Genomic DNA, 24072 nt, shown 5'->3' on the forward strand with positions numbered 1-24072 from the left:
CCATGAACATAACATAGTTTTCCATTTGTCTAGATATCCTTTAATGTGTTCAATAATATTTTGTGGTTTTTAATCTTTAAGTTCAGAAGTCTTTGACTTCCTTGGTTAGATTTATTCCTAATACTTTATTCTTCTGGATGCTACTATAAATAATATTTTCCTTATGTCCTTTGAAAATTTTTAATTGTTGGTATATAAAGTACAATTGATTTTTGCATATGATCTGAGGTTATTAGTACTAATTAGTGGATATCTTAGGATTTTGGTGTATACAACTTTATCCTTTGTAAGTAGAAATAGTTTGTCTATTCTTTCCTTTGTGGATTTTTTAAACCTTTTTTTTTTCTTAATTGCTGTGGTTAGAAACTCTTGTGCAACGTGAACTGGCAATTCTGAGGACAAATATTCTTTTCTTCCTCCTCACCTTAAGGCAAATCATCCAGTATTTTACCATCAAATGTTCACTGTGGGTTTTTCATTGATATCATTCATTATATTAAAGAAGTTCCATGTGCTTCTAGTTTGTTGAATATTTCTATGATGGCAAAATAATTGTTTTTGTCAAGTGCTTTTTGTGTTTATTGGGATGATTATGCAGTTCCTATGTGCAAGTAGTTTTGATTATTGTGTATAACATTAATTGATTTTTGAATGTCAGTCAAAGTTGGATATTTGGAATAAATCTTCACTTGATTAAGCTATATAAATCTTTCTATATTTGGTAAATTCATTATGTGATTATCTTGTTGAGGATTGTGGTATACATACTATTAGCAGATATTGGCTTGTCGTTTTGTTCTTTTCTGTGATGACATACTTGTATCAGAATAATTCAGGTTTGATAGAATAGTTCTGGAAAGTTTTTCCCTCTTGTTTTGGGGGAAGGGATTTGAACAGTTGTATCAATACTTTTGTAGAACTGTAGCAAAGTAGAGTTCTGGGTCTTCACTTGTGGGTAATTTTGATGATTACCATTAAAGATATTTTTTATGGTTGTATTTGATTTTTCCTCTGTAACCAGTTTGTCATATATATCTTTTAAGAATTTGACAGCTATTCTAAGTTACTTAATTTACTGACATCCAGTTGTTTCTATTGTTACTATATATATATATAAAATATAATATAATATATATAATAATATATAATATAATATATATATTATATATAATATATATATAATATAATATATATATAATTTCAATCATGTTTGCTTTTTCATTTTTAACTCTAGTAACTCAAGTCTTTGCTTAGCTTTTACTGGTCAGGCTAGTTAAAGATGGTCTATGTTATTGTTTCAAATACCTTTTGCTTATTATATACATTATTGATAGTGTGTTCTTGCTTATTCATATCTATTCCATTTTATAAATGGGCACTCTTTTTAATCTCTAACTACTCCATTTTCTTCTAAACCTATTATCTCTGACTTCTTTTTACTCTTACCAGAAACCTTTTCTTTTGCACCTGTGTCAAATGTATCACACTACTCACAGGTTGTTATGGCTTATATCTAGATGAGCCCTCAAATCCTCATGTGGTCATAGGCACAGTTTTCATAAATCAAGTTTACGAAGCTGGAATCGAATAATGGTGCTTCACTAGGATTAAGGATCCTGAATGTGAGTACCACTAAACTTTAGGATATAAGATACGAGGGACAAAAAGAGGGTTACTATTTGTCACTTGCTGCTTGTTTTCTTCTGCCTGCCCTGATTTATCATGGGCAGTTTATCCTCTGTGGTAGAACTCTGCCATGCTACCCTGCCTTGGTGCCAGTCAGCTATGGACTGAAACCTCTATGATCCATGGGATAATTAGCCTTTCAACTTTTAACTCTGGGTTTTGGATACTGTATATCAGCAATGAGAAAAGTAAGTAGGACCTAACTATTTTCTTCTTGTTTGTACTGCATGCTTGAGGGGCATCTCCTTTCTCCCTTGACCTTTGGCTATTCAGCCATGTTTTGTATTAGGAGTAGCTTTCTCTATGGGTTAGAGAAGGGAACATCTTTATGGAAATTTTAGTGAGAGTTCCTATGTAAGACTTGGAACATCTGCCATCACAGTGAGTCATAGCTCCACAAATGGAAATATATTATTATTAAATGCATTTATCTGTGGAGAGTCTCACTTTTGGGCTTACTTCATTTCAGTTTTGGTGGAGACTATACCAATCACTTTTCCATAACAGAGTATAACATGTGAATTGTTAATATTTAGAGAACAGACTTCTAGAATCTAACCAGGATATCCTATGTGTATACTATACACTAAAGAAAATGAAAAGCTCATGAATCCATTTCTTTAACAGAATAATATTTTTGTATTTTCTACTTAGTTTGCATTTAAGCAATGAAGTTTGATAAATGAGATGAAAATTACATTAATATATGATCCAATTCTATTGAAATGCTATTGAGTCACATGATATCACATAGAAGATTTGGCTTCTCTAAATTTGTGATTCTGAACTTGTGTATAACTAAAAATTTCCACCATTTGTCACTGCTCAGCAACAGAATTTTCTTATTTTTAATATTTATAATCCTAAGTGAAAAAGAGTTGTTGAATATAAGCACAAACATGTTTTCTTTACAGAGTAGTATTAGAAAGTCTATACAATCATTACATGAATGGAAGATTTCTATTTTCAGGAACACATCCACTATGATACTGCAGAAGTAACTTCTGCTGCCCACAAACCACACTATTATGTTCTAGTCTTACCAAACCTGGATCATCATGTGCATTTACATAAAGCCTTGATTTTCTTCAATCCTGCCATGGCTCTCATCCTGATTATTCTGAGCATCCACCATCATTGATAGTTTTTCCCTCTTTCACCCCCATCTTCTATTCCTTTTCCCAGTATTCAAGATGTTCTATCCTTATTCCATAGTATTTTTCTCTATCTTATTGTCTTCAGTAGAATGCTTTGGAAAAATAAAATCTCTGTCTCTCTCTCTTGGTCTCTCTTGCTCTCTCTCTCTCTCTTTCTCTCTCTCTCTCTCTCTCTCTCTCTCTCTCTCTCTCTCTTTCACACACACACACACACACACACACACACACACACACACACACACACCCCGAGTCTTCTTTTTCTCTATTTTCCCCTGGACACAAAAGCAGAGGGTAACTCTGACTCCTTGAGAGCTGAACTGGACCCTATTATGGTTTCTGCGTATTTCCGTGTGACCCACCCTAGAAGATTGTGCATAGTACAATCTCAGGGTCCTTCCTGTCCTCTTTCCCCCTAACAGGGGGACTCTGGAAGCCAAGCAAGCAGTCCTATCTGAAACTTTTCATGACTAAGAAATAGATTTGTGCTCTGTATAGCCCCTGGAATTTTGGCTTAATTGCTATTGTGATGTAGTCTATTCTACAGTGACACAATTCTCCTTATCATTTATTGTTAGGTAAACTGGTGATCCATGCCTTTTTAGCATGTGATTGACACTTTTATTAAATGTTGAAAGAAAGTGCTGATTATTTTGGACACTCAATCTGAAGCGGCGCAGAGAAAATGAGAGATAAGGAGACGAAGGAGGAGGCCTTTAATTCGGGCATAGGAGAGCTTCACGGGCAGGAGGTATATAAGCTCTCAACAAGAACAAAGAAGTGGGACCGCTTTTATCAGTTTTGGCTGGGGGAGGAGTTTAGGAGGTGGGCAAAATGACAGATTAACCGCTGACTCGAAGGAACATCTGCCTGTGTAAAACAGGAAACGGAAAGTTTACTGGGGCCGGGGGGCGTGGAGGCTTGGGTGGTTGTGGAGTCTTGGGATTGGAGATGGCTTGACATGGCGCATGCGCAAAGAGGGAGTGGGAGGTTTATCTCTGGAACGAAAAGGAGCATGGAAGTTACTCTTGGAGAGAGAAGTTGTTTCTCTGGGTCTGGCACTGAGTTGAGAGGATGTTGTTAAACCCAAGGCTAGCAGAGTCTATTAGGTTCTTTCTTTTGAACAACTTATGTTTATTTATTGTGAAAATATTGTAGGTGGCAATTAAAAAATTAGACGATATACTGGAAATACTGGCTGGCAGTTAAATTGGTAAAGGGACCTCTGACATTTCCAAATAACCCAAAAATGCAGCTCTCTGAGTAAAGTTGACTAATTATATTACAATTTGGTAGAACATGTACATTTATTGTTCAAATCTCACTCACAGTGGGTTGTATTTGAAACTCCTTAAGTCATCAAAAGCAAACCCTTTTCTCCTGTGGAAGTCCAAGTGGCTCTTCAGTCTGCATTCCATTCAGCCCATCTCATGGTCATGTCCGAATGTGGCATTAAGGGAATTTGTTGTCTGTAGGATTTTGCTATTTGCCCCGATGGATTTTCTTTTTTGGACACTGGGAATTGAACTCAGGACTTTGTGCTTGCTGGGCAGGCACTTGCATCACTGAGTTGTAGCTCCAACTCTCTACATATAGGCCTTTATGACTCTGTTTTATTTCCTTTGCTTTTTCACAGCTCAGCTCATAGTTTTATTTTTTGTTCTTCATTTTTAAAATTTTGCTTGTCTTAAAGATTTTCTAGCTTACATCATTTCTTTTTTATTCTAGACAAAATTCCAGTATACTTGGAATTGGTAAGTTTTATAAAACAGCTTTTTTCCATTTTAATTCCTAGTTGTAAGTAAAAATAGACAATTACACTCCTTAGATTTTATTTGCTGAATTTTTCTGATTGTTTTATATCTCAGAATTAGTTTTAAAGTTCGCTTTCTGCTAAATTTTGAAAATTAATCTCCATATTTTTATGTCTTATTTAAACCAATGCAATTTTTAAAATCTCAGAGAACTGAGAGAAAATATTTCATCTTTTCCTAAGGACTCTACCAATATTTACCATCCAGAATTGTGCAGCACATTTGATAAAATGATAAAGGTAAATATCACAAACGTGAGCCTTGAGAAATTGTGCAATATCAGTTTTGATTTTGAATTTTGGAAAACAGTTCTTGTAGAAAGTTGTCAAAGAATAGAACTTGGGAAAATAAATCTGGTTTGAAGAAATTGTGAAATGTCCTCTAAAATGTAATGTTTCAACCCAGTAATGTCTCTTTTGCTATCTGGTAGCTTTGATGGATATTCATTGCCTTAGGTTTGGCATTCACACCATAATTTATGCTTTCTGAAAATAGAACTGCTGCAAATGATTTTCCTTGGACAAAATAATTTTTTTCTTCTTTCTTTATACATAAAGCCATGAAGCTCTCAGTGTGATGTGTTTCCTATTTAAGCAAAGGGTTTGAAAATCTTTCTCTTTTGTCAACATAAGGGCTGTGCAACCTTCTCCTTTTGCTACTTGAACCATTCACTTCACTGTGCCCTTCTCCAGGCAGGTTTCACACAGTGTCACCTTCCCCCGCTCCCTGAGTGTCTCCCTCTACAGGAAAAGCTGTCAATCATTTCCTTTCTTTCAAGTGGTCCTTCCAAACACTTCTAATTTAATTGCTTGATTAAAATTGCTAAATTAAAATTGCCTTGCATTTCTGTATTTTTGAAAACTTGGTGATGATCAAAATTTAAGCAAATATTAAAGTAAGAAGTTTCCTTTTTATGGTAACTTGAAAATACTTTTGGAAAAGATGTGAAAGTATAGCTGAATTCTTAAAGTAGTGCTGTGAGAATTAAATGAGCTAAAGAAAAATGATTTAACCATAACTAATTCAGGGTAAATTGTTAATGAAATGTTTAAATAAAACTTTCAGGGAACCAGATTCTGAGCATTGTTGTTTGCATGCTGTTTCTGTGATATTCTAGCCATTTTTATAGCACACATTTATTTTTCTAACCGCTATTAACATGTCATCAACAGATGAAAATTGCATCTATTTGGAGGTTACACAGTGTTGGTTGTTATACATATATATTGTGAAGCAATTAACATAATCAACCTAATTAACATATCTATAGCTTCCAATAATTATTTTTGTATGGTGGAAAACACTTGAGTGGACTGTTTTATGAAAGGTTAAATATACAATGTAATTTTATTAACCATAATTATCACACTGTACTTTTAACTTTCAGAACTTTATCAAGTTGTAATTTCCACCCAAATCTCTTTTACCCCAACACTAAGCTTCCAACTAGCATTATATTTTCTTGCCAAGAGTTTGGCTTTTCTTTAGATTCTTTCTTTAGACTGAAATGAGATTGGGCAGTGTTTGTCTTCCCCTCTCTATACTTTGCTGACATTAAGTGTGATGCCCGATTCCTTCAACTATGTACTCAGTCTTGTAGGTGTTCATGCTGTCTTCACTATTCATTTGTTGATGGAGCTGGATCATTTATGTGTCTTGGCTATTTTGAAAATGTACAGTGGATAGAGGACACAGATGTCTCTTTGACATACTAATTGGATTTTCTTAGATTTGTAACTAGAACTGAAATTGCTGTATCATATGTAATTCTTTTACCTTTTTGATTACACTCTTCATACTTTTTTCCATTGGCAACACCAATTTTCATTGCTACACCAAACATGTACAGGAGTTTCCCTCCTTCACATCTTCATCAACACTTAGCCTTTTGATAACAGATATCCAAACAGCTATTTTATTTTGGTTTTGGGCTACAGTTTCCTGTTGTTTAGTGGTGCTGAAAATCTTTTCATGTACTTGTTTGCAATTTGTCCCTTTAAGAAGTCTATTCAAGTATTTGCTTATTTTTGATGTTAATTTTTTGTTATTGTTCTTAAGTTGTTTGTAAGTTGTATGAATGCTTTATATAACTTGGATATTAGCCCTTAGCAGATACATTCATCCCATTTAATTGGTTCTTTTTTCTTTTTTTTTTTTTTTTGAGTCTCAATTTACGTTGTAGAAACATTTTGGTTTTAGGTAGTCACACTGCTTCTTTTTGCTTTTGTTGACCACATTGCATAGTACTTTTAAGGATGAAGAAAGCAGCTTTCTTTCTGTCACTGAAAATAAATTAATGTTGAGCTTTATAATATTATTTATAAAACAAATATACTTCATGTCAATTTTTTTCATCTTTTTTTAATTTAAAGAGAAAATCAAAACCAAATGAAGCAAGACAGTAAAAGGCTAGAAGCAACACAGAATTTCAAGAGAAAAAACATACAGTAAGAGTTCACTAGTTAATATATCACACATTGTCAACTTACAAACAGCTGTCCAGATTACAAAATTAAAGCATACAAAGTGGAGATTAATACAGTGAGACTGCAGTTCTGTTCAATAATCCAAGAAAAACGCAGCAATGTGGTTCTCTTTCCTACACATTTAAATAAACTTGCAGTTATATCCTTGAGATCACTTTCCTTACTCTCTTTTTTACACTCACAATCGTGCATTTTAGTTTCATTACTTCCACAGTTTTTTTTTTAACTTTTTCTTTGAAGAGGAAAAGAAAAAAGATTGAAAAAAAGGCCAAAAAACAAAAAACAAAACAAGACGGACCAAAGAAAAACCCAATGTGACAAAGCAAAACAGAGTCATTTAGATCAGGAGGATGGACATAGCATAAAATGAAAAAAAATAAAAGAAAAATAAAGGGGGGGATTACTAGGTGATCAACAATGGTTACCATTATGCCTCTTGTTATCCTAAAAAGAGTAGCCTATATCAGCTAGTATAAAAGAATTGAGCAAAACTGTACATAAAACCAATAAAACCACATTGGAGAGCTTACAGGACTCCAAAGAAGATAATAGTCAAATAATAACGGGCATCATAGAATATCTGGTTGCCTTCCAAATGGTTGCCTATACCCTCAAACTTGATACTATTAAGTGAAACAGAATATAATAAAATCAGAACAAGATATGGAGAACACTACAGGGGTTCAAATCAGGTTAATAGGGAAACAAAAAAATTACTATAATCTATCGCACTATTTTTAATTTTCCTTTAGTTAAAAGATACTAAGAAAAAATTAATTTTTAAAAAAAAGAAAAGAAAAAAGTGGGGGAGACTGAGATTTAAAAAAAGAACGTATCAATATAACAACACAGGTCAGAATCGAAAAATTTAACCATCATTGTGTTTCACCCCCAGATAGCTTGACATTAATAGTAGTTACTATTGTGACTCTTTCCTTGAAATATTTGAGTCTAACTTTGTATACTATCGCATCAAATTTATCAAGACAGTGTGAGACCGTTCAAGAGAATGAAATTGTTGCAGGGAATTTAGAACCAGGTAGCAGAAACCAAACATCAATTTCTGTATTATCTCTTTGTCTATAAAAAACTTGCTTATACTATCGCATACATTAAGATATAATAAGGTACCACATGTTAGAACCAATGGAAACAAATGAACAAAAACTTGATGGGGCTTCAAAACAGGATGATATTAAGTCAGCGCTAGCTACTACGCTCTTATTCTCTTCAAAATAGTCATTTGTAGTATCACAGACAATAAAATAAAAACACCCAAATTAAAACCATTCCAAGTAATGAGTGAAAACATTACATGGCTTCAAACCAGTGTGACTGGGAATCATGATTACCACGTACTTTCATGTATTCTTATCGTTTCTTACACTAGGGAAACTATTCGGTATTTATACAGGTGAGTTTGATTTATTTCACTTATAAGTATTGTCTTGAGCTGCGTCCATTTATTTATAAATGTCTCAATGTGATCATTCTTTATAGCTGAGTAGTACTCCATTGTATAAAAATACCACAACTTTTTTATCCATTCCTCAGTTGATGGACACTTAGGTTGTTTCCAAGATCTGCCTATTACAAATTGTGCTGCTATAAACATGGGTGCACATATATCACTGTGGTATGATGCTTTCAGGTCTTCTGGGAATATGCCTAGGAGTGGAATAGCTGGGTCAAATGGTGCTTCCAGTCCCAGCTTTCTGAGAAATCTCCAGACTGACCTCCACAATGGTTGCACCAGTCTACACTCCCACCAACAGTGCAGGAGAGTTCCTTTTTCCCCACAGCCTCTCCAGCATTTGTTGTTGGTGGTTTTCTTGATCTTGGCCATTCTTTTAGGAGTGAGATGAAATCTCAGTGTGGTTTTAATTTGCATTTCTCTAATGACTAGTGATGCTGAACATTTTTTCATATATTTATTTGCCCTTTGTATTTCTTCATCTGAAGATTGTTTATTCATCTCCGATGCCCATTTTTGGATGGGGTCTTTGAATTTTGGGGATCTGATTTTTTTAAATTCTTTGTATGTTTTAGACAGAAGTCCTTTGTCTGAGGGACAGTTCACTAGGATTTTTTCCCAGTTTGTGGGTTTTCTTTTCACTATGTTAGAGATTTCTTTCGATGTACAGAAACTTTTTAATAAGATGTGATCCCAGTTATTGACTCTGGGAAGTATTTCCCGTGCGGTTTGAGTCTTGTTCACGAATTCTACCCCTATGTCTTCAAGGTTTTTACCCAATTTGTCTTCCAAAAGATTTAGTGTTTCTGTTTTAGTATTTAGTTCTTTGATCCATTTAGATTTTATTTTAGTATATGGTGACAGGCATGGGTCTAGTTTTAGTTTTCGGCATATGGAGAGCCAGTTTTTCCAACACCATTTATTAAAGAGACTGTCATTCTTCCAGTGAACCTGTTTGGCCCCTTTATCAAAGATGAGGTGGTTGAGTGTGTTTGTAGTTGTGGTTGTATCTTCTAATCTATTCCATTGGTCTTCGGCTCTGTTTTGATTCCAGTACCATGTTAATTTTACTACAGTTGCTTTGTAGTATAACTTCAAGTCAGGGATTGTGATGCCTCCTGCCTTGCCTTTGCTGCTTAGAACTGTCCTTGCTATTCTAGGTCTCTTCTGGTTCCAGATGAATTTTAGGATTGATTTCTCGAGATCTATGAGGTATGTTGATGGTATTTTTATCGGGATTGCATTGAATCTGTATAACAGTTTTGGGAGAATGGCCATTTTCACAATATTTATTCTTCCTATCCATGAGCAAGGGATGTCTTTCCATTTCCTGAGATCATCTTCAATTTCATTTTTCAATGTATTATAATTTTCCCTGTACAGGTCTTTCACTTCTTTTGTGAGAGTAATTCCTAAATATTTCATTTTCTTGGTTGCTAGTGTGAAGGGTGTGGCTTCTCTTATTTCTCTCTCTGTGATTTTGTTGTTAGTATATAAGAATGCTATCAATTTTTGAGTATTGACTTTGTATCCAGCCACATTGTTGAATTTATTTACTATATCTAGGAGTCTTTCAATGGATTTTTGGGGGTCTTCTATGTAGAGTATCATATCATCTGCAAATAGTGATAATTTAACTACTTCTTTTCCTATCTTTACGCCTTTTATTTTTCTTTTATGTCTAATTGCTCTGGCTAGTATTTCCAGTACTATATTAAATAGGAGCGGTGACAGGGTTTATCCTTGTCTTGTGCCTGATTTTAAAATAAAGGCTTTCAATTTTTGGCCATTTAGTATGATAGTGGCTGTTGGTTTGTCATAGATGGCCTTTATTATGTTGAGGTAAAAACCATTTATTCCAATTTTCTGTAAGGTTCCTATCATAAATGAATGTTGTAGCTTATCAAAAGTTTTTTCTGCATCTATAGAAATGATCATGTGATTCTTACTTTTGACTCTATTGATATGGTGGATTACACTTATTGATTTACATATATTGAACCATCCCTGCATACCTGGAATGAATCCCACTTGGTCATGGTGTATAATCTTCTTGATGACTTGCTGCATCCTATTTGCCAATATTTTATTGAGGATCTTTGCATCTGTGTTCATTAGGGAGATTGGTCTGTAGTTCTCTTTTTCAGTTGGGTCTTTCTCAGGTTTTCATACTAGAGTAATATTTGCTTCCAGGAATGACTTAGGAAGGATTGCTTCCCTTTCAATTTCATTGAAGAGTTTGAGGAGTGTCGGCATTAGGTCCTCTTTGTATTTCTTGTAGAATTCTGCAGTGAATCTATCTGGGCCTGGACTCTTCTTTGTAGGTAATGACTTAATTACATTTTCGATTTCATGAACAGAAATTGGGTTATTCAGCAGTTTTACTTCTTCTTGACCTAGCTCTTGTACTTCATATGCTTCTAGAATTCTGTCTATTTCTTCTGTGTCATCTAACCTTTGAGAGTAGAGGTTTTTGATATAGGTGTTGATGATCTTCTGTATTTCTATTGGGTCTGTAGTGATTTCACCTTTTTCATTCCTTATTGCATGAATTTGAGCTTTTTCTTTCCTTTTTAAAATAAGGTTGGCTAGGGGCTTATCAATTTTATTTATTCTTTCAAAGAATCAACTCTTTGATTCTTTGTATTGCTTTCTTAGTCTCTATTGCATTGATTTCTCCTCTGATTTTTATAATTTCCTCTCTTCTTTTGGCTTTGGGCTTGACTTGCTCTTCTTTTTCTAGCTGTTTGAGGTGTAGCATCAAGTTATTTATTTGTATTTGTTCTGTTTTCCTGATGTGGGAACTCAGTGCAATAAATTTCCCTCTGAGGACAGCTTTCATTGCATCCCACAGATTCCGGTAAGTTGTATTTGTGTTTTCATTTGTTTGTAGGTATTGTTTAATTTCCTCTGTGACCCACTGACTAGTCAAGAGTGTGTTATTCAGTTTCCATGTGTTTATGGGATTTTTTCAGTATGTTTTATCATTAATTACTAATTTCATAGCGCTATGATCTGATAACATGCAGGGGATGATTTCAACTCTTTTGCATTTCTTTAAATATGTTCTATGAGTTAATATATGGTCTATTTTAGAGAATGACCCATGTACTACTGAGAAAAATGTGTATTTTGTTGTTGGGTGGAATACTCTGTATATGTCTATCAGTTCCATTTGTTCACAGGTGTGATTCAGTTCTTTTACCTCTTTGCTGATTTTCTGTCCTGTTGATCTGTCCATTGGTGTCAATGGTGTGTTAAAATCTCCTGTTATAATTGTGTTACTGCTAATTTGGTTTTTCATTTCTGATATTACTTGTTTTATATGACTGGGTGCTTTGGAATTTGGTGCATATATATTTAAGATAGTTATCTCTTCCTCTTGAAATTTTCCCATGACCAGTATGTAGTGACCTGCTTTGTCTCTTCTGATCATTATTGGTTTGAAGTTCACATTGTCTGCAAACAGAATAGCTACCCCCACTTTTTTTGGGTTCATGTTGCATGAAGTATTGTTTTCCATCCTTTGACTTTCAGTCTGTGAGTATCCTTTTGGGTTAGATGGGTTTTTTTGTAGACAGCATATGATTGGATTTTGTTTCTTGATCCATTCTGCCAGTCTATTTCTTTTAATTAGTGCATTGAGACCATTTACGTTAATGGTTATAAGTGTTATATATTGGTTTATTAGTGACATGTTATATTTCTGCTGTTGCATCTTTATCTTTCTGTTCTATTTAATTGTCTGCTTTGTTAAGTGGTTTTTTCTTAAGTGTATCTAGACTGTCTTTCAGTATTCTTTGCAGGATTGGCTTGGTGATCATGAATTTCTTCAGCTGTTCTTTGTCATGGAAGTATCTTATTTCTCCACCAATTTTGAAGGACAGTTTTTCAGGGTACATCAGTCTAGGTTGGAAATCATTTTCCTTTAGGGTCTGAAATACTTCACTCCATGCTCTTCTTGCCTTTATTGTTTGTGTTGAGAAGTCTGCTTTGATTCTGATAGGTTTTCCTTTATAGGTGATCTGTCTTTTATCTCTGACAGCTTTTAATATTCTATTCTTTTGTTCGATTTCTGGAATGGTGATTATTATATGTCTGGGTGTCGTTTTATTTTTGTTATGGCTATTTGGAGTTCTATATGCCTCATTGATCCTGATATCAGTTTCCAATTTCATGTTTGAGAAGTTTTCAGCAATTACTTCTCTAAATATCCTCTTGACATCTTTTGTATTGTCTCCTTCTTTTCCATTTATCTCTATCAACCTGATGTTGTTTTTCTTTGCGTCATCTTACAGGTGTTGTATTGTTATTTCTTGATTTCTTGTTATTTTTAAAAGATCTTTCCTTTCCTGTTCACTGGCTGCAATCTTGTCTTCAAGGTCCGAAATTCTATCTTCGCATTCATTCAGGCAGTTTTTGCAACTTTCGATGTTGCTTTTGATTTCCTGTATATCTCTTTGCATCTGTTTTACATATTGTTTGTTTCTTATATTGTTCATCCAGAGATTCTATCCTTTTGTTTAGTTCCTCCAGTTTTTTAGCTGTGTCTTCTTTAGATATGTTCAGCATCTCCTTCATTTCTTTTATTATTTCTTCTTTCACCTGATATAATATTTCTAGTTTGAATTCCTTCAAAGCTTCCCGGAGCTGCTTCTTTATTTCTGTTACTATTGTTTCAGGTATTTCAGGTATATGACATGTATTTTCTTCTATGTACATGGCTCCTAGGCTTTCTTGGGGGAATGGGCTGGGTGTTTGAGATTGCATTTTGGTCTTTCGTTTTGTCATTTTCCTATATTACTGTGTTTCAAGTGTTGTTTCAGAGTTTCCCCTCGTTGTGTTGTAAATTGACTCTTATGTCCTGGGCTCTTGGGACTCCTCTTGTAGTAGCTCCCTCCTTGGGCAGCGGAGCCCCTGGATTAAAAGAGGCTTGCCAGGCTCCTCTCAGGTAGACCCAAAGCTTCCTTTTGCACAGTTTCAGGGCCGGACCGGAGTCGCCTCCGCTCAGCTGGATGCACACCTTCCAGTCCCCAGAGGTGGTAGTTGGGCCCTGGGCGGGAGAGGTGGCAGCAGGGCTGGCCTCTGCTCAGCTGGATGCGCACCTTCCAGTCCCCAGCGGTGGCGGTATGGGTCCTGGGCAGGATAGGTGGCAGCAGGGCCGGCCTCTGCTCCGCTGGACGCTCACCTTCCGGTCCCCAGCGGTGGTAGTTCTCATGTCAATTATTTTAATAAATTTGATATTCCCAAATTTAACACTTTTTAAGGTTTTTTTGTGTTTTTTTTTTTTTTTTTTTTTTTTTTTTGGTGCCAGGGATCGAACTCATGACCTCATGTTTGCTAAGCAGTCACTTACACCAGAGCTAAACCCCCAGCTACTTTTGAAGGAATTTATAGTGAAATGTGTGAACATTACAAATCATAAAAAAAATACTCTTCTAGAATAATTCACCAACAAAACCATGAACTTTATTGAACTTGTGATTTGCTATATGATTTCTAAATTCCCCTTACCATGACCAGAACCCCAGGAGATGTGTGCGGTTGTATAAATTCACATGGTCAGTAATGAATTTGGTTTAGGTTCAATGCAAGAATATGTGGTAATAAAGTGCATTTTCTGACTTCTACACTCCTTTGTTTCGAAGAAATTTTTTAAACTTGCTGTTTTTTAGGAGTCAGGGCACTGTCTGTGAATAAAGTTGCAATAACAATGTATGTATCTTTGTATAGTTACATGCTTCTTGCACCAGTGTGGCATTAAAACTTCACCATATTCATTACTGATTATTTTAATTTATATATCACCATAGAGCTTTTCCTAAAAATATTTCCCATAGAATATGAAACACAACACATGTTGCCATTCTTCTGATACTTGATTTACATTCCAAATACCTAATCTGACTCTCTCCTTTGTTTATTTGTGGTTCAAATCAAGCTGTAGCCTCTTCAATGAATAATATGGTGGTGATTCTGTAGTTATTCATCCATATAAATCTTAGTAAGTTTTCTTTAGAATGTTCCTCAGACAATTGGCTCATGCCATCTTCACAGAGGTTGCCTTACCTTTGCAGGAACTCCTGACCCATCCTGTCAGTGCTAGACAGCATTTGAGTGTAGGTGATTTCTCTTTACTCAAATTCTTACTTTGTCAGTTTGAGGCTATAGTAATTTTAGTTTTCAGAATTTTCCCTGTATCAGGGCATCCAATCAACCTTCATACATCCAAAGAAACTGTCAATTCCTTCCTTGAGTTCAATTGTTTATCTTCTGTGTCATGACTGATCTCACTCTACACACCCTGAAACTTGGAGGATCTGCCTCAGTCCTGTTTCTTACTGTATTTTTTAAACAATGGTAAGAAAAGATGGAAAAGTTGCAATGCAAACATTAGTGAAATAATATTGCAATGCAAATATTAGTTAATTGCTGGAAAATAAAGATAAAAAGGGTGGTTTTACTCATTATAACCAAAAATCAAGCTGAGAAAAGGCCCAATTTGATGCAATTAGAATGAAAAAATGTGAAATCTCAATGGATACTGCCCAAATCAAAGACATTATTAGCAACTCATTCTCCATCCTGTCTACTAATAAGTTTTACAGTTCAGAATAAATAGGTAAATTGTTAGATATATGTAAGTTACCAAAATTGAATCAAGATGATTTGAAAATCCTCAGTCATTCAAGAACATGCAAGGATATTGAAGCAGCAATAAATAGCCTACCACCTAGGAAAATCTTAGATTCTGAATTCCTGCTGAATTCTCCAAAACATTCATGGAACTTTTAACAGCAATACTCATCAAGCTTTTTAGAAATGTTGGAAGGGAAAGATGGCTCCCAAAGTCACTCATGGAAGCTACCCAAAACCAAACAAGGATTCAACCAGAAAAGACAAACATAGTTCAGTTTCCTCAATGAAAACAGATGCAAAAATCCTCAACAAGGTACTGGCAAACAGGAAGGAAAAAACCATCAAAAAATTTGTGTCATGACCAAGTAGGGTACATCTTGGAGGTGCAAGAGTGGTTCCATATATGCAAATCAGTAAACAGACTTCATCACACAAGCAAAAGTAAAGTCAGTATCAGATCGTTATCTCAATAGATGTAGAAAAAGCCTTTTAAAAATCAAGCAATTTCATGATAAAAACATGAAGAAACTAAGTGTACAAGAATTTTAGTTCAATCTGATAAAAATCACTTATAACCAAACTACTGCACACATAATATTAAATGGGGAAAAATGGAAACTTTCTCTCTAATATCAGGATAAGGATAACAATGTCCACTACCATCACTTCTGCTTATCATAGTACTGAAAACATTAGGAAGAGACATTATGCAAGCAAAATATAAAGGGAAGTGGAGAGCAGAGACCCTAGAATGTTTTGAATGGAAACCGGAGCTCACAAAGAGTGAAGAAATAGAGGACAATACAGGAAAAGGAAGGAAACTGCGCTTTCTCCCTGGATCCTACTTCATGGCATAAGACAGGAGGATTAAATCAAAAGACAGTGAAAGTGGGTGACTCCAAAGTCTGCAGGGAGAAACACACCTGGGAATGGCACAGCAAGTAAATGAATCTGGTTCAACTGGGTTCACTGTCCACTGGCTACAGTGCTTGTTGGACAGGATTTTAGGGATAGGCCTAATGAATCCAACATTGAGAGAAACTGTGGCTTTGTTTTATTATACTAGGGAGGACTGAGTGAGGGACAGCCATGGGAGATGTCTTAGTGCTTCTTATGCTAGAGAAACAATAATGTTTATACATATGAGACTGATTTATTTCATTTATGAGTATGGTCTCAAGTTGCATTCATTTATCTATAAAAATCTCGAGTGTATCCTCCTTTATAGCTGAGTAGTAGTCCATTGTACAAAATAATACATTTTTAATCCACTCTTAAATTGATGGACATTCAGGTTGTTTCCAAGATTTAGCTATTACAAATTGTGCTTCTGTCAACATGGTGCACATATATCACTGTGGCATAATGCTTTCAATGCTTCTGGGAAAATACACAGAAGGGGAATACCTGGGTTGAAATGGACCTCCAATCCTAGTGTTTTGAGGAATTTCCACACTGATATCAATAGTGTTTGTACCAGTCTACATTCCCAGCAACATTGGAGAGATGTTCATTTTACCTCACATCCCCACCAGCATTTGTTATTAGTTGATTTACTGATGGTAGCCATTTTTTCTGGAGTGAGATAGAATCTCTGTGTTGTTTTAATTTGTATTTCTTGGATGCCCAGCGATGTTGAGCATTTTTCATATATTTATTTGCCATTTGTATTTCATCTGAGAAGTGCATATTCATCTGAGATGCCCATTTTTGTATTTGGTCTTTGGATTTTGGAGGTCTGAGTTTTTTTTTTTTTCAGTTCTTTATATGTTTAGATAGAAGTCCTTTGTCGAGGGGATAACTAACTAAAATATTACCCCTGGCGTGTGGGTTTTTCTTTACACCATGCTGGTGATTTCTTTTGATGTGCAAAAAGTTTTTAATAAGATGAGATCCTCGTTGTTGATTCTTTCAAGTACTTTCCATGCAATTCATCTTTTGTTCATGAACTCTCTGCCTACCCCTGTGCTTTCATGGTTTCTGAATACTTTCTCTTCCAGTAGATTTAGCTTTTCTGTTTTAATATTTTGATCTTTGGTCCATTTTGACTTTAGTTTAGTGCATGGTGATAGACATCAATCTAGTTTTAGTCTTTGGCATGTGGAAAGCCAGTTTTTCCAGCACCATTTATTAATAGGCTATCTTTCTTTCAGTGAACATGTTTGGGTTCTTTGTCAAATATAAGGTGGCTGAATGTCTTTGTGTCTGCATCCTATAATCTTTTCCATTGATCCTCAGGTCTGCTTTTTGACAGTACCATCTGATTTTATCATGGTAGCTTTTTAGTATAATTTCAAGTCGGGGATTGTGATACCTTCTGCCTTGCCTTTGTTGCCCAGGGTTGCCATTGTTATTTTAGATTTCTTCTGTTTCCAAATGAGTTTTAGAACCATTTCTATAGACTTGTGAGGTCTACTAATAGTATTTTGATCAGGATTGTATTAACTATTTGTAACAGTTTTGGGAGTATGGCCATTTTCACAATGCTGGTTCTTCCGAAAAATGAGCAAGGGATACCTTTCCATTTGTAATATCTTCTTCAGTCTCCTTTTACAGAGTACTGTGCCTTTTTAATATGTAGATCTTTCACATCTTTGTTAGATTGATTCCTAAGTATTTCATTTTTAGGATGCTATTGTGAACGATGTTGATTCCCTAATTTCTTTCTCAGTGAGTTTGTTGTTTCTGCTATGCATTTTTGAGTGTTGACTTTAACCCAGTTATGTTATTGAATTTGGTTATTACACCTAGAAGTCTTTTAATGGAGTTTTGGGGGGCCTTCTATGTAGAGTACCATGTCATCTGTAATTAATGAAAATTTAACTTCTTCACTTCCTATCCTTATTCCTTTTATTTATCTCTCTTGTCTAATTGCTCTGGTTAAAGCTTCCAGAACTATATTGAATAGGAATGGTGATAGTGGACATCCTTGTCCTGTTCCTGAATTCAGGTTGAAATCTTTCAGTTTTTATCCATTTAATATGATGTTGGTTTGTCATGGAAAGCTTTATCAGATTGAGGTAGAGATCATCTATTTTGATTGTGCACCCATGTTTATAGCAGCACAGATTTTAATAGCAAAGTCTTGTAAGCAACTCAAGTGTCCATAATCTGAGGAATGGACGAAAAATGTGTGATATCTTTATACAATAGAGTATTACTCAGATATAAAGTAGGATAAACTCCAGGCTTTTTTAGGTAAATGGATGCAACTAGGAGGGGAGGAGGAGGAGGAGGGGAGAAGGAGAGGAAAGGGAGAAGGAAGACTATACACATAAGTGAAATAAGTCAGACTCACATGTGTAAACATTTTATTATCTCCATAGTGTAGGAAACTCAAAGAGTAAATAAGATCCAAAATGTGCCGTAGGTATAGTGAAAGGTAAAGTGTCTACTCAGAAGGAAAGAACAACTGGGATGGAGGAAAGGAGAGAAAAATAGAAGAAAAATATATATTGGCTAAGATAATTATATTACTAATTTGTGTTAATTAATTGAAAATAATCATTTGTGCTCATACTGCTTGATCAAATTTACATGCCTATATCTTGTAATCTGAGCAGTTAATTTGAAGATAATAATATGTAATATTTGAACCACTGTTAATTTCCTGTATTCTTGTTTTTAAACTCTGTATTATTGTTTTTATTGTTTCTTATTCTTTAAATTTAAAAAATGTTAGGGTCTATTTGGGCAACTTAGTGAGGCCATTTCTCAAAATTTAAAAAAAAAAATGAAACCTCCCCCCATTTTTTTCTTTTTGAGGCAGTGTCTTGCCATGTAGTTCAGGCTGATCTTAACCTCATTAAACTCATTATTTAACCCAGGGTGCCTCAAGATGCCTCAGCCTCGCAAGTGACGACATTACAGGTATATGCCACCACTCTCAGCCAAATGAACAGCTGTCAAAAGGCTGAGGATATAGTTCAACGTGAAGCTCCTACATTTATTCCACAGTGTCACCAAGAAAAAAAAAACAGACGGACTACACATATGTTTATTTATACAAAGTGTAAGAGAAAGACAGAAAGAAAGGGAAAGTAAAAAAAAATGAGATAAGAATAAAAACATGGAAATAAAGCTTTTGTAAATGGGGAGGGGTGGAAAGGAGGGTAGAAGAGTGGGGAAATAAAGTAAGTCATATCATGTACAGGTGCAAATTCTCTGTGAGGAATATGATCATTATAACCATCTAAAATATACCAATAAAAGCTGATTTCAAAAATATTACAAATCCAGTCATATCGAGTTGAAAAGCTTCTGCACAGTTAGAAATACAACCAACAGAGTGAAAAGATAACCTGCAAGATGCAGAAATAATTGTGCCTGTGATTCATCAGGCAGAAGACTCATATCTAGAATATATAAAGAGCTAAAAATATCAAGCCTCCCGACATAAAAGAGCCAGTAAAAATGGGCATAAAAATGGGCAAGAAGTACAAATGGCCAACAGGTACATGATGAAACTCTCAATTTTGCTGGCACTTTGAGTAAAGCTCATTAAAACAGTGCTGAAGTTCCATCTTACCCCAGAAAGAGTGGCCATGAAGGAGGAACCAAATTATAGCGAATGTTGGAGAGGCTCCAGGGGAATAAAAGGACCTCTTCTACAGTGTTGGAGGGAATGTAGTTTAGTAAAACCAGTATGGTGATCACTGTGGAGACTCCTGAAAAACACAGAAACTAGAAATTTTATTTGACCCAACTATTTTTCTGTAAGGTATCTAAAAGAGTTAAAGATATGTTATGACAAGTATATGTAACCATATTTGTAGTGGCACAATTCATAATAGTTAAATCTTGGAAGTGTCCTACATATCAACAGATGAATACATAAGAAAATGTGGTATTTACACACGATGTAGTACTACACAGTCATAAAGAAAGATAAAGTTGAGTCATTCAAAGGAGAAGTGATGCCCTAAGATCCTACTAGCAAGTGTGGCCATGATATTAAGTGAAATAGGTCAGGCACTCAAGTATTATATTATCTGTAATATTATTTAAGAAACAGGGTAAAAATGGAGAGCAAAATAAAAGGTAGGTAATAGGAAGTAAGGAAGTGGATCTTTTCTAAAAGGGAAAAGGATCAAAAGGGATATGGGAGAGGCAAGAGATTTAGGGAATGACAAAAAGAATTGGAATATGTCATGCTCATGTACATGGAATGTAAACATTACATGCTACAGATGTGGACCCCTGCAAAAAGAGAGCTGGGGGACCAAGAGATCAGTGGACAGCCGTGGAGGGAAGGGAGGAGGATGAAAAAGTTACTTGTGCCAACTCCCCACCAAGACTTAGACACTATGTAGAACACACATGTACGAAAAATCAAATCAAATGAAATTTGAATGTCTCCACGTTAAGATAACCTCATGTTGTAAACACTTGTGTCATTAATATGCTCTGTTATCAGTACTGTTTTCTCTTCTGTCTTTCCCTCCCCCTTCCTTCCTTCCTTCCTTCCTTCCTTCCTTCCTTCCTTCCTTCCTTCCTCCCTCCCTCCCTCCCTCCCTTCCTTCCTTCCTTCCTTCCTTCCTTCCTTCCTTCCTTCCTTCCTTCCTTTCTTCCATCCTTTCATCCTTTCTCATTTAGTACTGAGGATTGGAGCAACTTTTCAACCTGAACTACCACCTAGACATTTTATTACAGGGTTTCAGTAAATCACAGGATTGCCCAAGCCTCCCAACATGCTAAGATTACCCACCATGCCTGGCTAGTGCTGTTTCCATAAGGTGAAATTTAAGAAAAAGGAGACAATGGTTGATATTCACATTTCACATAGAAAATGATAAACCTCAGCTAATCATTCATCATATTAGATCTTATTTCCATTTATTCTCTTAGATTTCTTATTAGCAGCCCTCAACTGGTGAATTGAGATGCTTTCAGCAAAGCCTCATCATTAGGGTTATCCTTCCCCCGTTACCCTGTATTTATAAAATACTTTATGGGTGTGGCCATATTGTATCTGATTAATTTTCTGAAATGACAATTTCTGAATTAGTGAGCAGCTGAAAAGAGGTTTAAGTTATAAAAGGTCCATAACTCAAACACAGGAAAAACCTGATCGAGTCCTTAAAGAATAGGGAGGCCTTTGTAGTGATCCCAATGCTGATGTTTATTTGCAGTTGCAGTTTTCTTTCTCAATAATTAATCAATGCAATTCCTTCTATCATTTTTATTTCATGCCTACTAAATTGAAGGAACAGTAGTGATAGATCTTTGAGACAGTATTTATGCTCTAGAACTGCAATGGGAAGCTAATGGATTTTAGACTGCAGAGAAGAACGTGTATGTGGAATTTTGACATAATATGCATATTCTGACTTAAGGAAAACAAGAAGTTATTTCTTGTGAGTGAAATATAGTGAAGATAGCCCAAGACCATAGATTCAAGGTAACTTGCATAATATTTTCTGCCTGGAAGGGTTGACATGAATTTTTACAGTCATTGAACAAAGAAAGTCATAAACTAAGACATTCAGTAAGTACACTGGATGCCAGGGATTTAGCTCAGCAGCATAAGCACCTGCCTGGTGAGTGCAAGATCGCAAGTTTGATCCCCCATACAAAAACAAAAACAAAAAAAAGTACTCTGGTGTATTAAGTAGCAAACTATACAGATCAAGGATCTTTATATTTTAAATGTGCTTCTGTATAGTTTTCTTAGCTTTAAAGTTGGCAGATGCTAAAAGTCATTTAGGCTTAGAAAGACATTCTATGAATTTTACCATGTAGTCAGTCATGAAGACTTCTATCAGATACATAAATTAATGGTAATGGCTATTAAAATGGCCAAAATATCCCAAGATAATTTTGGTGTCATTGCATTCTGTGGTCCACAATCTCAAGATTCTGGTCAGTTGAGATTGAAATGCTTGAAGATCTTGAATATAATCCCTACTTCTTCAGAGAACTTCAGTTTATAGAAGAGTTATGAAGTATATGTGAAATATACCTATTATGGTTTAGGTACTGGTATGACTCACCATCTAAAGTAATGAGAATTACACATGTACATAACTTAGTCATGCTCCAAATATACAGCATAATAGTTTACATGTAGGTTAAAATAATATAAAACATTATGGTTCATGTATTCAAGTCCATAGACTTTCTGTGTCCCATACCAAATAATATTTTCTTTTCTTTTCTTTCTTTCTTTTTCTTTTTGAGGGGGTGTGGGTATCAGGAATCAAACAACCTCATGCTTGCCAGGTAGGCGCTTATGCCACAGAGCTAAATTCCTGGCAATAATATTGTACTTTCAATCTTTTAATTTTAACAAAAGAAAAATTAGGTTGGGTGCAAGAGACCAAAGTATCTCATATTTCTTTTTATCTCTTAATGATATTGGTAACTCCAGTGTCCAGATTATGCACACATTTGCCCAATCATACCCAATCCAAGCATGTCAGAAGTTTCATCCAGCAGTTTCAGTGGTTTCAGCACATTGTCAGCTGGCTCTGTTTGCTTTGGGCCTGTGATGAGGCAGCACACCATGGTGGGGGACAGCTGGCCATTTCTCTGTGACCAGGAAGGAAAGAAGAGGAGGCAGGGGTCAGTTGTACAATATCTTCTTCAAGGACTTGAACACAAAGACTCCATCCACTAGGCTACACTTCCTCAAGTTCTAACAACTCCCAGGAGTCCCATGGCTGCGGTCAGGACTTTAACATACGGCCCTTTGGGGGACATTTCAGGTCCACACTACAGCATTTGCTCATATTTATGTTGGTTTGTTTTCTTACCATAAAATTTAAGAGTTCTTTGTCTGTTTTACCTATGAGTCCTTGATAGTAGTATTTCTTGATGCACTGTTCCTTACTTTTTTGTCTTCTTATGTTTTGTTCTGTTTCGTTTTTGTATCAGGGAACACCTCATGACCTCATACTTGCCAGGCAGGTGCTTATACCACTGAGCTAACTCCCTGGCCCCTTCCTACCCTTTTAATGATATTCTCAACAGTAACCTACTCAAGATTTCAGTATTTCATTCACAGCTATTACTTTCTATATCTATGTCAGAAACATCTCCCTGTTTAACTTGCAAATAACAGTTTTTTTCTGTACAGATGGAGTTTCTAATATCTTTGGAATTTGTATTTTATGATTCTGCCTCATGGTTAATTAAAATTTTTCCTTGTTTACCCAATAGTGCAAGCCTGATCTAATGAAAAGAATTCTTATAGACTTTAAAGTTATCTTTGTATTAATTATACATACATATATATATATATATATATAAACATTATGTTTTATGCTCTATATTCTATTCCACGTGTTTATTTCTATTATGTATGCCAATAGCACATTTACTTGCTATAAAAATAAAAATAAAATCTTTAAATTTCTTTAACTTGAGGAGTAACAAATATAAATATTAAGTAGTTTGAAGCCAATTTCTTAGGAAAAGACTGTTAATATTTGTAAACATATTAGTACACAATGCTGATAAAATTGGACCTTGCAGGCACTGCTGTGAACAAGATATTTTGGAAAATTGTATCTCTAAAACTAAAGTATAAAATAATTTTATAACATTTCTGTGTTGGTTAACTAATATTTATAAAGTATTGAAAATAGAGAAATATATATAATATATATATAATTGATGAATATATATTCTTTCACTCTATTTGCTTATTTGACAAGCACAGAAGAAATTTTAAAAATTAAACAGCCAATAAAATGAAGACGATTGAGCAAAGTAGGTATATATGAAACGTAAGTCAAATGACACTGCCAGAAATGATGAGGGAGAAGGAAGGGAGGAAAAAATCACTGATGAAAGGAATTAAGATGTGTTATGGGATG

At 35.1% G+C, this 24072-nt stretch overlaps 1 pseudogene; it reads left to right on the forward strand.

Annotated features, from left to right (window-relative positions):
- Positions 1-3525: 3525 nt before the first annotated feature.
- Positions 3526-24072, forward strand: part of LOC100716740 (olfactory receptor 10D3-like) — a 29829-nt pseudogene continuing 9282 nt past the window's right edge.

This window comes from Cavia porcellus, unplaced genomic scaffold (assembly GCF_034190915.1).
Source record: "Cavia porcellus strain 051 isolate PalLab524CR breed Dunkin Hartley unplaced genomic scaffold, mCavPor4.1 scaffold_9, whole genome shotgun sequence".
Taxonomy (NCBI): domain Eukaryota; kingdom Metazoa; phylum Chordata; class Mammalia; order Rodentia; family Caviidae; genus Cavia; species Cavia porcellus.